The following is a 15440-nucleotide window of genomic DNA, read 5'->3' on the forward strand; positions in this document are numbered from 1 at the left end:
CAGAAAACCCAACCTGGCTGCGCTGCTGATATGTGGGCAGATATGCAGGCAGCCATTTTCTGTGTTTAAGTGGTGCACAGAGTGAATCCGCGCCATCTCTCATAAACCGGGACGTGTATCCCCTGATGCACAGGGATGAACAATCAGCCTGACAGGCAGGTAGTTACTCCTTCTTAACCCCAGCTAGCGCTAAGTGATGCAACAGAACAGCAGGCCCCCTCCCTTTCCTCCTCCTCCTCCTCTCCTGCTCCCCTCTCCCTCTCTCCCTGTCTCCTCTCCTCTCTGTACCCTTCCTACCCTAGCCTCCTATTTCTCACTCACTCCCTCTCTTCATTATTCTCTTTTCTCTCTTTACCCCCTCTTCTCTCTACTCCCATTCACTGGCTCCCTCTTTTTCTCACTCTCTACCTTTCTTCTCTCCAGAGGCCCATGTTTCATTGCTTGCATTACACACAATTACTTCCATCCATCAATTATCTGCCTACTCCTCTTTAGCTTCCCCACTTCCCTTTCTATGACAACAACCCCCCACTATTCTGCATACACATGTTTCTTTGCGACCTTCATCTCTCACCTCCCACCCCTCAGGGCAGCTGAGTGTACCTCCCCACATACTCGTCCTCCTTCCCCTTCTCCTCCTTTCTTTCCCCCAAAAAGCTCACCCCTCCTATCGCCCCCCCTCATACCAGATGTCCCGAAACTTTGGGTGAGGGTGTGTATATGTGGAGAGGGAAGGAACAAAAGGACAGGGTGGTGGGTTTGGGGGGTGAACGGACGGGTGGGTGCGGGGGATCATCTGAATGGACTGAGCCATCTTGCCCTGGGCTTTCTGCGTGTGCACAATGAGCACCATCAGATTAACGACTTTTAGAACACATACACACACAAATCCACTCATGTCTCTTATACCCATTTCAGCAGCTTGGGAAAAGCCCATGTTTTGTCTTAATTAGTAAAAGCTGGTTGTTGGACCACTGTCTGTGAGTCTTAGCATAACCAGGACTTCATGAGGGTCAGACACTGCTCTGCTACTTGAAAATATTACCACATGCTTCCACGTAATAATAACTATTTACAATAGTAGGCTGCACATGCTTTTTGAACCTTGAATTAAGCTCTTCATAGGACGGAGGCTGGATTTAAGTAGCACTTGTTTGCTGAATGGCATCTGCAGTTTGAGGAGCTTGTGAGGTACGGTGGAAAGAACAATGGTGGGAGGAAGCAGAGTCACTAATTAATCAACCAATCACAGATGATCGCATAAAAAGGGCTGCACCATTTAAATCAGACTGACAGCCAACCACATTGTTATTTACAGATGATTTTATAAATGTTGAACTAACTGTAAGAGCTGTGGCTGAGCAGGAAAGGGTTAAGTGTGTTACTCAGGGAAACTTAAACAGGACACACTCCTGCTGATCGACAGATTGCCTGTTCCAGGGAACAAGACAAGTGACCTTCCTTACCAGTCGGCTGTCAGGCACTTAATCTTGGCAAAGTGTTCAAAAGTTTATCGCCTCACAAGGCTCCAACAGGCTCAAATGACAGTGTATGTGCAAACAGACATGTTTCTGGAAACTATTCCACTCTAGCGCATCCTGCTTCACAAATACACACTTCATACAGATGGCTCAACAGGCTGGTGTGGAGCATCTAACGGCCTGCATGAGCAGCGTTTAAATGAGCTAACTGCAACCTGTTCAAGCCATTCAGGCGTAAGAATGGGGGTCCTAAGCCCACCCCCACGTGTCTAAAACCTCACGGGGGTCAAACTATGAGGGCGCAGGGCAGCCCTTTCTGCCAGACCTAGTTTGCAAAGAGGAGGAGGAGGCTGCCACCCCAAGGGGAACCTCTGTGCATCAATCTGGGGAAGTCCAGCTGGTAATCACACTTAACATAGGAACAACCCAACAGCAAGCATCAGGAGACGACCGCAGGAGACGCAGACAGAGACAGGATCAGACATGTCCATTTGATTCCTGTCCCAGACTGGGTGTTAATTACATCTCACCATGAAACACCAGTTCACATTAACTGCATAACCATAAAGAGGATGGGATCAGGGCCAGAGGGAAGGGGGAGTGAACGGGTGTTTGAACACAACAAGCGTTTGGTATACTCTCCTCTCGGGCTTTATAAACCGATGCACTGTGTTTGTTCAAGAGTGCTATATCTTGAGGGAGGCAGACCAGAGTGAAGGAGGGAGTCACAGGGATCAATTGAAGGTCTTGTCGTGCTCGTCGTCAAAAGCAGATTACTTCCTCAGAAAGAGGCGGAGCGAGTAATTTTTATGAAACCTGGAGGTACCAAGGGAAGGGGCAGGAGGCTGGGGAGGTGACAGTGTGTCAGTGTATTCCCCAGGGCTTTACCAGATAGTCTGGCAGGGATTAGTGTGCTTATGTGTATGAGGGGCTCCCTTCATCTCCTCACACAATAATTTAACGATTGCAAATACTTAGATTAAAAATCTAAGGTGATACAGGAGTAAGAAAAAAAAAAAAAAAACGTCCCAAAATGTAAAACTCAGGCACTAAAGTCACATTTAAGATTGGACCAAGCACTTACACATAGCAGGAGTATAAAATATACAGTCCATTCTTTGAAAAAACAGACAAATTAAATAAAAAAAAACATTTGTGTGTGTACGTCCATCTGGATTTCTTGGCAAGTGATAGAGACACAGCAGACAGGAAAGAGATGGATCTTCTGTCTGTCCCCAGCATTTTACATGTAAGAGTTTAAAGTCAGGTAATCAGAGAACATAGGAAAAGGGGACAGAGAGACAGAAAAACAAACAAGAAAATGGAGAAAGTGTGATGCAGGAGAAAGACAAGTTGAGTGAGGGAGATACAGGGATGAAGAAAACCCATGAGCAAACAAATATCGGAGGAGAACCAGTCAGCCAAGATGCAAGGTGGACTTTAACTCAGCCAGCGATGGATCAATCCCGGTAAGTTCACACACCTTATCGCAGCCTCATCTTATCTGGCCCCTGCCTCTCAACTTATAGCAGCTCTGCCCAAAACCATTGCTGGCTTGTTTTGGAGCACTGACTCTTTGAGTTCAAGGGAGTTGTTGAGTAATTATGACTTTTGGGTGCTGCCGGGAGGGTCACGGCCATTTCTCACCTCCAACGAGGTCTGCTAAGGACGGAGCAACCAATTTTAGACCCAAGGCAACCAGCACGGGTGTCTGAGTGAGTGGTCAATAATTCCTCTGCCAGCCACCCGTCTCATGTTTCTTCCCCTATGGCCAGGGTGAAAATGTGAGTCTACGGAGGGAAAAGGACACACCAGCCTCTGGAAATTTAACCTTGATGATGTTTTAAATTGTTGTGACTGCAAAGGTTTTCCTCTTCGACTGCTTGGCTATTTCTGTCTTGACAAATAATGCTACACCGGGTGTAAAAGTTGGGACATTTTTATCCACAGTGTACAGCACAGTATTGCGAGTGCACATTCAAAATGGGAAGTTCTAGTGACTTTGGGAGATCCTCTAATGCATATGATGGTTAGTAACAAGCATTTCCCATTGAATTAGACTATTTTACCTTCTGTCTTCAGTTAATTGCTTTTTTAAATTTATAGCAATCAGGCGCAGCACACATTCTGTTGTGTTTTGAGGCAGAAAGCCTGATTGTGAGGGTAAACAGAAACATTTCATCACAGAATGGTCAGAACACTGTTTCTGGGTAACTTGCACAGACAATGGTCCAAAGATGACCCATTTTCACATTCAAAAACACATAGTATGTGCTGCATCTGCAATCCCATGCACCACACAAATGCAGAGAAGTTGGAGCAGGGAAATACATCCTGTGGGGCTAACATTCAGCATGAAACAAAACAACAAACCAAATGCCACAAGCACAAAGATGAGCAAGCTGCCATTACACACTTTAAACCGGGTTTTCATGTCAAATCTTCTTATTTTGTTGCTCTACATTCTGGTTTGGTAAAAGCAACTCTGCATGTGTTTACAGACTCTCAGACACAAAGGGATGTTTCAAGCTTGAGGGCTGCAATAATTTCTTTTCATGACTGGAGAAACTCTACTACTCTTGCAGTTTAAGTCACAGTTCAATGCCAAAAAGGTCACTCCTGTCCTTACTGTTGCCACAAGTTGTTATTGAAAATGTAGGAATCCAACAGTAGTTCACACACAAACAGTACCAATTGTTTTGTTAAGACAAATGAGTTCCAGTATTCTAGCTGACACCAGGCAAAGTTCTCAGAACTACATGAACTTGAGTACAGTATATTACGCCAATATCTAATGCATAACAGCCATAAGCAGAGACACGGTGAGAGTTAAGATGCATGTGAAACAATGTTATCATTTTCAGGATCTTTCCATCATGTGCATATTGGATTTTATGCTTTTAAGCTGTGATATGTTACTTTCATTGAGTGTTTCATTGGGATGGTTGTGTGGCAATAACAGAAATGTGAATGACAAGGGACGGCTAATCCACAAATCAAAGAGGAGAGGAGGGGGCCCTTTACAAGACTCACTGCCTCCTGTTTTCACAGCCAGACTAATTGCACCTCACGTCGCTGGAAGAGCACTGATTTAGGACTCTGAGCATATTAAAATGAATAAACACAATTAGCTGTGAGTGCAACAGCGTCTCTGCAACGCGCACATTTCTCTCTAAGATGACAGTCACTTCAGAGCAGCTGTTATTAACTGTGTCGTTGCATCAAGTGCAATGTGACTAATTGCAAAGCACTTGATGCAACCAAAATGCTCCTAATTTGGATTGTAATAAGATGAACAGGGTGCTTGGTGGTAAAAGAAGGTGGGCGACTATGCCATTGAAAGCCTAAAAGCCTCGAACAAAGGGCATGTACATGGAACGAATGTACACCGTTTGCTTATTTATGTCTGGGTCTCTTTTTGACTGTTTAACTTTTTGTACTCTTTGGTTAGACCTGGCGTGAATTCAATTAGAAGAAAAGCAGTAATTGAGAGATAAAAGTTAAAAATTGATTTTTGGAGCCCTAATTATTCATTCTTCCATCATTCAATATATCTTGAGACACGTTTTAATTTGGCAACATGTGTGACTTTTGCAAATGCAGAGACCTGAAAATGTAATGCCAGCTGTCAGTTTCAGTTTCAGTGCAGCATCTGGAAAGCTGCTGATAATAAACGCCTTAGAGCATCAAGAGCTTGCTTCATTGCTTTGTGTCCACTAAAGCCTATTATCACCCAAGGGCCTAAGTTAGTACATGTCAGAATGGAAAACTGCACTTGATGTCAAGCCTCCCAAAGAAGTAAAACTACATAAAACCGCCAGAAAGATGTCAACTTCTGACCTCTCTTTCAAAATTCCAAAAGTAAAATACATAACTTTGAATGGCTCGTAGTCTGCAAGGCTTGTAGCCATCTAGAATCTCCCTCTCGTCTCCCCTTTGATCCCGTTAAAAATGAAAGAATACACCCTACTGTTGAGGTAGGGGAAATAAAGGAAAACAGCTCAGAAAGTAATAATTGCAAAGGAAATGAATTTCAAAACCCTGAGGAGAACACTTCCCAAGACCTCCGTACTTGAGGATGGCGGGTGTGGGGTGGGGGGAAGCATCATATCCGGGGCACGATTCAATTAGCTTTTCTTCCAATTGTAGGGAAAGGAGCTCCGGGGAGAAATCAAAAGTTTTGTCCAATAAAAGAAGTTCTCAAGGATGCAGCGTTCTCACTGCCCCCTCCTCCTCCTCCTACGCTATTCATTACCACTGCTTACAAGCTTGCCACTCACAAGTGCATTGATCTGCAATTCCAGCAGACAAAAAATAAAGAAGTAATTAAAATGAAATAAAACAGCACCTTGCTGATGCCACTGTGACAGACATGGCGGTCACGCTCAACCTGGCAGCTTTTCCTTGGCATTTTCATTGCCTTTTGTCTTTCTTGCACAGTTATTTGACAGTGATCACGGGTGATAAATTGTTCAATTAAAGCCACATTAAGAATCCAGAACACACTTGACGCACAGCCTCTTGGTATACGTGTTGTCCAATTACTCTGAAGGACAAGACTCCTTCTTGCTGCTGACAATCAACATGTGACTCTCATCATAAGACAAATGGGTTTATTTATACAACGTAGCAGGCTGACTGAATGCTGAAGTTTAAGACGGATGATTTGGAGTTACACAACATACGTAAGACCTGAATTTTCATTACAAACGGAAACGCTAAGTTGTCACTAACAGGAATGCATAACTGAATTCTTGGTCTTCAGTCTGAATTTTCCAGCGTGACTCCCCAGTGCTTTTCTGTGGCTGACCCTAACTCCGAAAACTAAATTTCAAGCCATTCCCTGCCATTTTCTTCACATCAAGAACAAAACAACAGTGTTTGGACCCGTCTGTTCAACAACCCCCAGTAAATGAAATGCATCACTAATCTTTTTTTGGCTTGCAGTTGCTGTTGGGGTGGGAGGGTGAAGAGGAGGAGGGGGCCGTATGTTGCCCGGGGGAGGTTTAGCCTTAAATGTTCTGATAAAATTAAGATCCATTGCAATTCAAATTGGACTCACTTGACTTACTGTAGCCTGCCTCAACAAAAAAGAAAAAAAAGCTGCAAAGCAGGGCCGTAGCCTGGAGCAGCATCTAAACTTTCCAACACAATGAGACGAAAGTTACTTCTCAAGGCAGAAAATTACCCACAAGAACAGAGAAGCAATTCTGAAAAATTAAAAGGGTACTGTGCAAACATCAGAGAAATAACATAAACGAGCTTTTTATCCATGGACAGAGCTCCAATCAATTACAATACACTCCACACAAAACCCACAACACACAGATATGCAATACAAAACTACTGCAGCACAGTTATCTACGCTGAACACAGGGTGGAAAATTGGCCCACACATAATTTAGGGGAATCTTATTGTGGTTTATTGATACAGTGAATTCCTCTAACTTTTTCATCATTAACAACAGCTCTTCAACAGGTTCCTCTAGGCTGTTGCTTAGCACTAAAACTTACAGTTTACCTTGAATCACATCAGCAGAATATAAACATCAGGGGACCGAAAGTGGCTCGCCTCGATGTTTTCACATACAAAATACATTTGGCTCAATATCTCAGCAGAATGAAGGCTCGGTGTTGGATCTGTTTGGGGGTCCTGCATATGCTAGTTAGGGAACCTCTGCATTGAGGACAAAACCATGGAATGCAATCTGGACTCCGTAAAGCAAACGTGAAGAAGCATTCAGCAAAGGAGAGAGCAGGAATAACGTTACCTTCCCTTACCCCCAAAAAGAGTGGGGTCTGTATTACACGAACAAGACCCCAGTGGTTAAAACGGTCCAGATACATAGAAAAATGCAACTTTCCAGCACTTCTACCATATTTATGTGAGTGTTACACCTTTAACACGCTCTCTAAACTCTTATCAAGAATTTCCAGAGTTGAGAAGAGGAAAAGTTGCCAGCACTTACTTCAGCGGCGTGAGAGAAGTATTTCAGACTACCCCCTAGTTGGTTTAAGGGGGACAGCTTTAAAAATCCGTTTTCTTTGTGGGTGAGCGCTCGTATTCCCTCAGAAAAAAACAGTAACTTCGCATCCCCGAGAAAATAAAGCCCGTTATATCCCACTTTCTTCAGCGGCGGAGCAGTCACTTGTTAACGGAGGGAGCGAGCATAAAATACTCCTCTTATTCTCCGTGCGTTTGTATTCCTTTTCCCCCAGATCAGACGCTCGTAGCCGGAGCGTCCTCAGTGAAAGGGAAATAAAATAGTCTATAATAATCCGTGCGCGACACCGCCGCGCGCGGACCTCCAAATGGATCGCTCTTTATTGGTGTCTCTCGTTATCTCCGCGTCCCAGGTTTTCATTCCTTTCTTCCCCAAATCCACCTCGTACGGATTGGGGGTGGGGAGACAGGAGTCAAATACCCCCCTCTGCCACCACCACCTTCTTTCCCTCCCCTCTGCTGCAGGGAAAAAAAATACGGAGCCCTGTGTTGCGTTCAAAGGCGCCTCATAAACTTCGTCTCTTGACAACTCCTGGATCGTAAATACAGCCGCGTGGTGCGTTCAAGCACGTTTAGTCGGAAATCATAACACAATGAGGCCTGTAACGAAATGAGCGACGGTGGCGGATCTTTTTATATCATGAATCTGTGTTGCGATGGCAGAATGAGGAGGAGGCAAACACACAGCGCAGCGGTGCAGAGGCGTAAAGCGCTGTGGGAGAATTTGCTGCAAAGTTATAAATGTACGGATATTTCACAATTTATTTTTTTGTTTTACATAAAGTTACTAGTCTCTTTTAAAACAGTTAAAAGTGTGACCACTTTCCACCGTTAATACTAGTGTTTTATGACCTGTATTTTAATATTCCTAGCAACAAAATCAGGTGAACAGCAAAAAATGCACTTTTGGTTATTTTTTTCCATTTATTACCACAAATTTCTCAGAGCCTCTATGCACACTGATATGACAGGGAACAGGCCTACGTTACAAAGCATATCCCCATGCATTTGCAAGTCGTGGAAGAAATACTAAGACTTTTACTTAAGTAAAAATAACAATGCAACAATGTAGAAATACTCCACCCTGCATTTAAAATTTTACTGCTTTAAGTAAAAGTACAAAGGTATTAGCATCGAAATACACTTACTAAAAGAGAGAGAGAGAGAGTGCAGAGTGCAGAAGTGCAGAACTTTAGCAAATGTATTTAGTTACATTTCACCACTGGTGTTGCCGTTGCCTTGATAAAATAAGAATGGTGAAACGTGACCACTGAGAGAGATGGCGGCAGAGAAATATTGATGTTAATGCAACATTGTAAATTCTTGTATGAATCCACAATATTTACAGATAGAATAATCTATTTCTTTACATTTAAAATAAGCTGCACATTTTTTAGTGTAGATTAAGCCATTAACCACCATTCATCCAGTTGCATCATGATTAAACTTATCACACACACACACACACACACACACACACACACACACACACACACACACACACACACACACACACACACACACACACACACAGGTTTGACAGTTTATGAGCTCTCTATACTGCAGGTCAGCTAAAATGCAATGTTGGAACAAACAGGAATTGTTGTTGTTGGTAAAGTTACTCTGCCCACTCTGACATGACACGCCCCATCTGTCCTTGCTCCAATTTCAATTTATAGAAAACTAATAGAATTAATGTGAACTGTTTTCATTTAAGCAATAACAACAAAACAGGAAAACAATCAGCTGTAATAAAGCTGATTGCAGTGATTACTCACATGCCACAGTGAAGAAAAAAAATGGATTTTCAACAACTTTGGGTTTGAGTCTTCACTCTTCACCCCACTTCTTTCACTTATAAGTGAGGAGGGATTTGAACATGATGAAGCCCAAACACACAGGCTTTGAGCTGAAATGGCAATTCTGATTGGCCGGCAGAATTTGAATTTGAATAGTGACAGCTGGTGTCCAGTTTGTCCAGCAGGGAGGCGAGACACAGACTGGAGACACATCAATCAACTGACCCACAGTCAGTTACCACCAGCCAGCATGCAGCCAAATGTTACTGCATCTGTGCTAGAGACCAGCTAAGTTTCCTTTACTTTTGTTTGAGATTATATACTAATCCAAAATCCATTCTGGCTCAGAGGGTAGTGAAAATGACTGGCTGATTCTTGGATTTGAAAGCCATTGTGGTCTCTGAACAGAAAAATAAACTTGTTCAGATCAGCTGAAAAATGCTGGTAGCTGTCTGTGTCAAAGCACCATCCTGGAGCATTAAGGCCCTGGGTGTATGATGGAAAATTGAAGGAAATGAGATTGAATTAGGCAGTCTTTGAAAGGGGGCTACAATTTGTGAGGCATAGTGCATCAAATGATAAGCCTCTCCCGGCCTGTTGGAGGGAGTGTAGCAATATATTTTGTGTGAACTTTTCAAGGTATGCAGGCAGTAATGGATGGGAACGGGCCCTTTTAAAAAGACCCATTTTGGCAGAAAGCCATCCTGAGCCACAAGCTATCCACCACTGCCCTCTCTCTGCTCTTTGTTTAAAACCCACTGTGACATGTAACACTCCATAAAGAGGTGTAACGGGGTGTGTGTGTGTGTGTGTGTGTGTGTGTGTGTGTGTGTGTGTGTGTGTGTGTGTGTGTGTGTGGTGGAGGGTGTGTGGTGGAGGGGGGTCTAATCAATTTAACTGGTGAGTAAAAACATGTGTTTATGTTACGTAGATTTCTCCCTTGGCCTCTTATTCACACTACAGCCCCTTATTTAATCAGGCCGGTAAATCTTAGCGGCTACCCAGAGCACTCGCCGCCATTCCCCTGGTGGCGTGAGCCTTAACATGGTAAATTTCACTCGGGTAGGGAAATGCGCTCAGTGGCCGAGGCTAGTGCTTTGGAAGGATAAAAAGAGCACTTACCGCCTGACATGTGCAATCCATAACAGAATAATGAGACTCCTCCACACTAGGAGCTCTCTTCCCCTGCTCGCCCTCTCCACTTTCTGTTTTCCTTTGGAGTGTTCATAGACGCCATGTAAATTCAGAGAGCGGAAGATGTGGTGCTCCAGGGAGAGCTTTTAATCGTTTGCGTCTTGTTACCAAATCGTGTTACAAAATGTACTGTGTGAAGATGCTCCAAACGACCAGTGAACCTTGTTGAAACTACTGGCCTCCTTCTGTCAGCTGTTATGCCTCCAAGCGAAGGTGATCCTCTCCGCAATGTCTGCTTGTCACTGTTGTCCAGCAGAAAACAGTGCCACGTGAGAAAAAAGCAAATCCTTAGAGAAGTATGTATATCAAATTATACACAAGTACTACTGAATTATGTATGCAATACAGTTAGTTGACCTGATTTTAATGATGTGGAGTTACGAAACTCAACCTAATATGATATGAATGCCCAACGACACAGCAAAGAAAAACAAATTGCATTTTGAACACAGCAGCTTTCACAGTTCTTATGTAGTGACATAACCCTAACCCTAACCCAGCCACCATTAAAAGGTCAGCAAACTGTATTTTGTGAACAAAAAAAGTGTAAGTGAGTTAAGTTCTGGTGGGTTTTCCTTCAACATATAACTGTTTCCATTTACAGAAACAGGAAGTGCACAAACCAAAAGTCAACAAAAGAGCAGAATGTTACAAACCTGTCAACACTGCCAAAGTTTGTTCAGATTTACATGCATGCTTGCAATTCTTGCTTGCCCTCTGCCCTGTTTTTAACTCCATGTGAGACGGTTAAAAAAAGACTGTGGCTTCTTTCCTTATTGTCTCCCTGCTCCCCTCTGTTCATCTGTCACCCCAAGGGGTTGAGGCACAATCACCTCTGATAGCAGCAGACCATCGCTCACTCTGTCCCCAGAGGCGACAGCCCACTTACTGCCAGCTCGTGCTCAAACGGAGGACATTTCATCACCCCACTGAAAACACAATTAAAAACGCGCACCCTGCAGTCGACGGCCTTCGAGAGCCGAGCCCCTGTCGCAAGTTTAGTTACTCTGAGCATGCCTCGCCCTCTCAGATATTTACTCCCCCTGTGGTTGAAGTGTTTGTCAGCTATGTGGCATTTTAGTGCAAACAAGACACTGAAAGAAAGAAAGAAAGAAAGAAAGAAAGAAAGAAAGAAAGAAAGAAAGAAAGAAAGAAAGAAAGAAAGAAAGAAAGAAAGAAAGAAGAAAGAAAGCGGACCAGCTCTTGGTGCTGAACGCTCTTCTCTCTGAGATTTGCTGCCTTTAGTGGACATGGAGCTTGAACAGTTAGCTGATAAGTGACTGTGCTCTGGGCTCCTATATTTTCTTTCTCCCCGGAAGCCAAAACGGGGGATAGTGTGCTGGGGTTTTTGTGGTGATGGGTAATTTGCTTAACACACACACACATACTGTACACACAAACACACACACACACAGCAGGAGCGCAGGCAGAGTGACGGCTATTAGAGTGCAACGATGCTCCCTCTTATCTCCCACCACGATAGAGATCTACAAAGAGCTTGAGAGAGATTATGAATTCATTACCTTGATACACAAGTGAGCACTGCGATAGACAGGAGTTTGAGAATGGAGATGGGAGCTCAGTGGGTGTACTGGGAGGGGCGGGGATGGGAATGCATTACATGCTGCTGGATCGAGAATAAATCTGTCAGCTCTCTCTGTATGTTTTGAACGTTTGAGCTCTCGAGAAGCCTTGTTTCACGCAATTCTCTGTGAAGCACACATGTGTAGAGCTCAGGCAACACGGGGGTTTACTGTCTTGCTGAGCTTCAGCTTCAGGATGCGTGGGCAGCTGCAGAGTCCAAATCTTACCCTCTGACACACTTTTTGATGAACAGCAATTGAAACAATGTTTGGGCAATCTATTTCACACTATTTCAAAGTGACCTGTGGGTTTTTTTAGGGCTTTCTTGGAGTGCAGGAAACAGTGACAGGAGAGGGGGTGAGAGAGAGGAGACAACAGGTAGCAAAGGCACCCAGGCCGCTGTAGTAAGGCCACAGCCTCAATGTATGCATGCTCCACCAGGTGAGCGACTGGTGTTGTGTTTTCAATCACTCACTCCTCAGAGTCAGCCTGACCACTTTGTATGCCTTTGAAGCTCGGAGCAACGCGAGCAAAATCCCATTATTGTGCATCCAGTCTGTCATTGAATGCGTCCTGGCAGGATGTATGATAAGAGTCCCACTTAACAAGTCGAACAATGGCCTTTGTGGAGACAGCATCAGATAAATGTCTAAATTATGGAGTGTGATTTGTTTGCATAATGCAATAGAGTCAGTATAACTTTTCTGCTACCAAAGGCTCACTTACTGCGGCCTCTTGTTCTCCTTCAACTCTCATACATTTCTTTTCACCGGCTCGCTCTCAATAAGGCTTTCTCTCTGAGAGTGTTTTCCCTCCAGCTCTGTTGAACTCAGCTGACATTTGGAGGCAGGTGAAAGAGCGCAGCTAAATAAACCAAAGAATTTCAGAAGAAAGAGCGAGGGCAGAGGCAGACAAAAAACACAGACATAGGAGGAGTGTTTTGTGTTTAACTGTATGTCCTGCAAATCCTGTTAAACTGACAAGTGTTTTATATGGAGGCCGTTGGCTGCTTGCACGGTACGTTACATTTTCTAAGTTGGCATTACTGGACTGAGCAGCCAGTTAGTTTAACTGTGAATGTTGTAAACGAGAAAAGGTTTCATCTGATCTCCAGTGGTGTGTATCATATGTGGGGTTAGTACAGTGTTTGCCTTTTATGACACACTGTATATCAAACAGTCATGTCAATAACTGATGTATGTAAGTAAATTAGGTTTTATTAATCTATTTGATGGGTGAAAGGGGTGTTAACGTAACGAAAACAGTTTCACCAGTCTAATATGTAATCAATTAGTATGTCTAATTGCTGAATAAGATGTTTTTCCACCATTGCAAGACACTGGTATAAATGTTTGATCAAAAATGGACTAAATGGAAACATTAAGCAAAAATGGTGTTTGATGATGATGTAAAAATATATTTTCAGTAGCAGCCACAACATCTCATTGCCTTATTATGTTCAATACCATCTGTGCTGGCTTGTTTTTAGTGTGATAATAAGCACCTTTACTGACAGATAAGTACTGTAATGGTATAGCATCATATCAATTCATCTTTCAGCAAAGTTTGAAACACATCTTTGAATGTTTAAAGGAATTTGCTGAAACAACCCAGTGTATAATTTCTGTTTAGTGTAGGGGTGTTTTTTATGCAGTAATATATCATTGCTCTGTGTACATGCTGTGTGCATGTGTCGTGTCCTGTGAATATGTCTTTTGTGTGCACATGTGCCTCTGAGTGATTTTTAATGTGTTGCGTGTGCATGTGTGTCTTTCACGGTGTGTACGTTCAAGCACGTGTGCCTTTCAATGCGTGTCATTGTATAAGGCGTACTGTATGTGTGTGCATTTGAGTGCCTTTAACGCATTCGGGTCACCGTGCACGTGTTGTGCAGACAGAAGCGTGCCTTTCAGCGAGTGTTTGTGCACATGGCGTGAGTGTGCGCGTGCATTCCTTCGCTGCGGAGAGGCTGGTGAAGCCAGAGAGGCCGGGAGTGATGAGTGATGCCAGAGGTGGTTTTCTACCAACCTCTCCGCTGGCTTGCTGGCTCACTAATGGCCTCCTCAGTGGGCTGGCTGACCGACTTGCTGGCTCTCAGTGGCTCCGTCTTCCTTATTTGGTAGTGGAGGGTGGGGGGTGGTGGCGGTGGGTAGTGGATGGGGGAGCGGTGCTGCTCTGTTTACACGCAGGGTCAGGAGGTCAGAGCGCCAGAGTGCCATGGAGCAAACACAGATCACTTAAAGACAGTAAGAGAGCGAGCAAGTCATTGCTTCACAGCCGTCAACTGGCTGGATCGGGGCAGATTCACTGTGAAAGAGTGTGATGGAGTGTGTGTGTGTGTGTGTGTGTGTGTGTGTGTGTGTGTGTGTGTGTGTGTGTGTGTGTGTGTGTGTGTGTGTGTGTGTGTGTGTGTGTACATACTTTGGTGAAGCCCCAGAAAAAGGATAGCTTCTACAGGTAATTTCCAGACACGTACACTCTGTTCTCTCTTTACCCTCTCTCACTCTGAGGCCCTGGACAGTTGAGGGGAGTCAGTAGAAAGGAAATTAAAGGCAACCATCCTTATAGTTTTGCTCTTGTCCGCTTGACTGCCTGCATGCCTGCCTGCCTGCGTTCCCTGGGCAATGTTTATGCTGTGCCCTGCTCAGGACAGAATAGATTCGCCCACACAGCACTGTGCTCTCAACCAGAACCTAAGTAGGTCTGGCAAGGCCGAGCCACAGTCCCATTCACTCTCACTTCTCTGGATTAGGCCCTATGGCCTGGAGCAACACAGCGATGACTGCATTAATAGACCCAAGATAGCATCTCTCCACCCCACCCTAAAATATATATATCCAAGTCTTTTATGTTAGGACACATCAGCAGGTTGTTTATTTTCATCCATCAGCTTCCCCAAAGTTTAGCAGGATAGTTTGCTAACTACTTTGCTGAAGTTTTGCGTGTGTCCAGGGGCAGGCACTCGGGTGGTATGTAAATATGAGTTCCAATGCAATGTAACATGTTGTCCGGTTTGATGGTTCAGCCGCACTGAACGAGCAATGACAGAAATTAAACTTGGATGTGTTCCAAGCTCCAAGGAAGCGAAATAGAAAATTGTGTCATAATGATACAAACATAAAACAAAAAGGGGACCTTTAAAATGCATCACACTGCATGGCTCTCCACCATCACTGTGAAGAAAGTGTAATGAGCAAAACATCTTTCATTCCCAAATACCATGAAATTACATGCACTGGCATAATCAAATTCATTACCTCCAAACTTGAGGTCAATTTACATTTCTTTAAATGCCGCTGCAAATAACTGGAGCGTGTATAATTGAATAATGCAAATTCTTTGCCGTGTTCTTTGTCTTCTCTCTTTATGATGTATATT

At 43.8% G+C, this 15440-nt stretch overlaps 1 protein-coding gene across 8 annotated transcripts in view; it reads right to left on the bottom strand.

Annotated features, from left to right (window-relative positions):
- ptprsa (protein tyrosine phosphatase receptor type Sa) overlaps positions 1–15440 on the bottom strand; it is a 232078-nt gene that overhangs the window by 171548 nt on the left and 45090 nt on the right. Inside the window, exon 1 of one of the 8 annotated variants that reach the window (XM_070960501.1) lies at positions 7451–8229. The exons of the other annotated variants lie outside the window; for them this stretch is intronic. The gene's annotated coding sequence lies outside the window, so the exon portion shown is untranslated. Of the gene's footprint in view, positions 1–7450; positions 8230–15440 lie in introns of those variants that run through there. 8 annotated transcript variants of the gene reach the window in all.

Source organism: Chaetodon trifascialis, chromosome 4 (genome assembly GCF_039877785.1).
Source record: "Chaetodon trifascialis isolate fChaTrf1 chromosome 4, fChaTrf1.hap1, whole genome shotgun sequence".
Taxonomy (NCBI): domain Eukaryota; kingdom Metazoa; phylum Chordata; class Actinopteri; order Chaetodontiformes; family Chaetodontidae; genus Chaetodon; species Chaetodon trifascialis.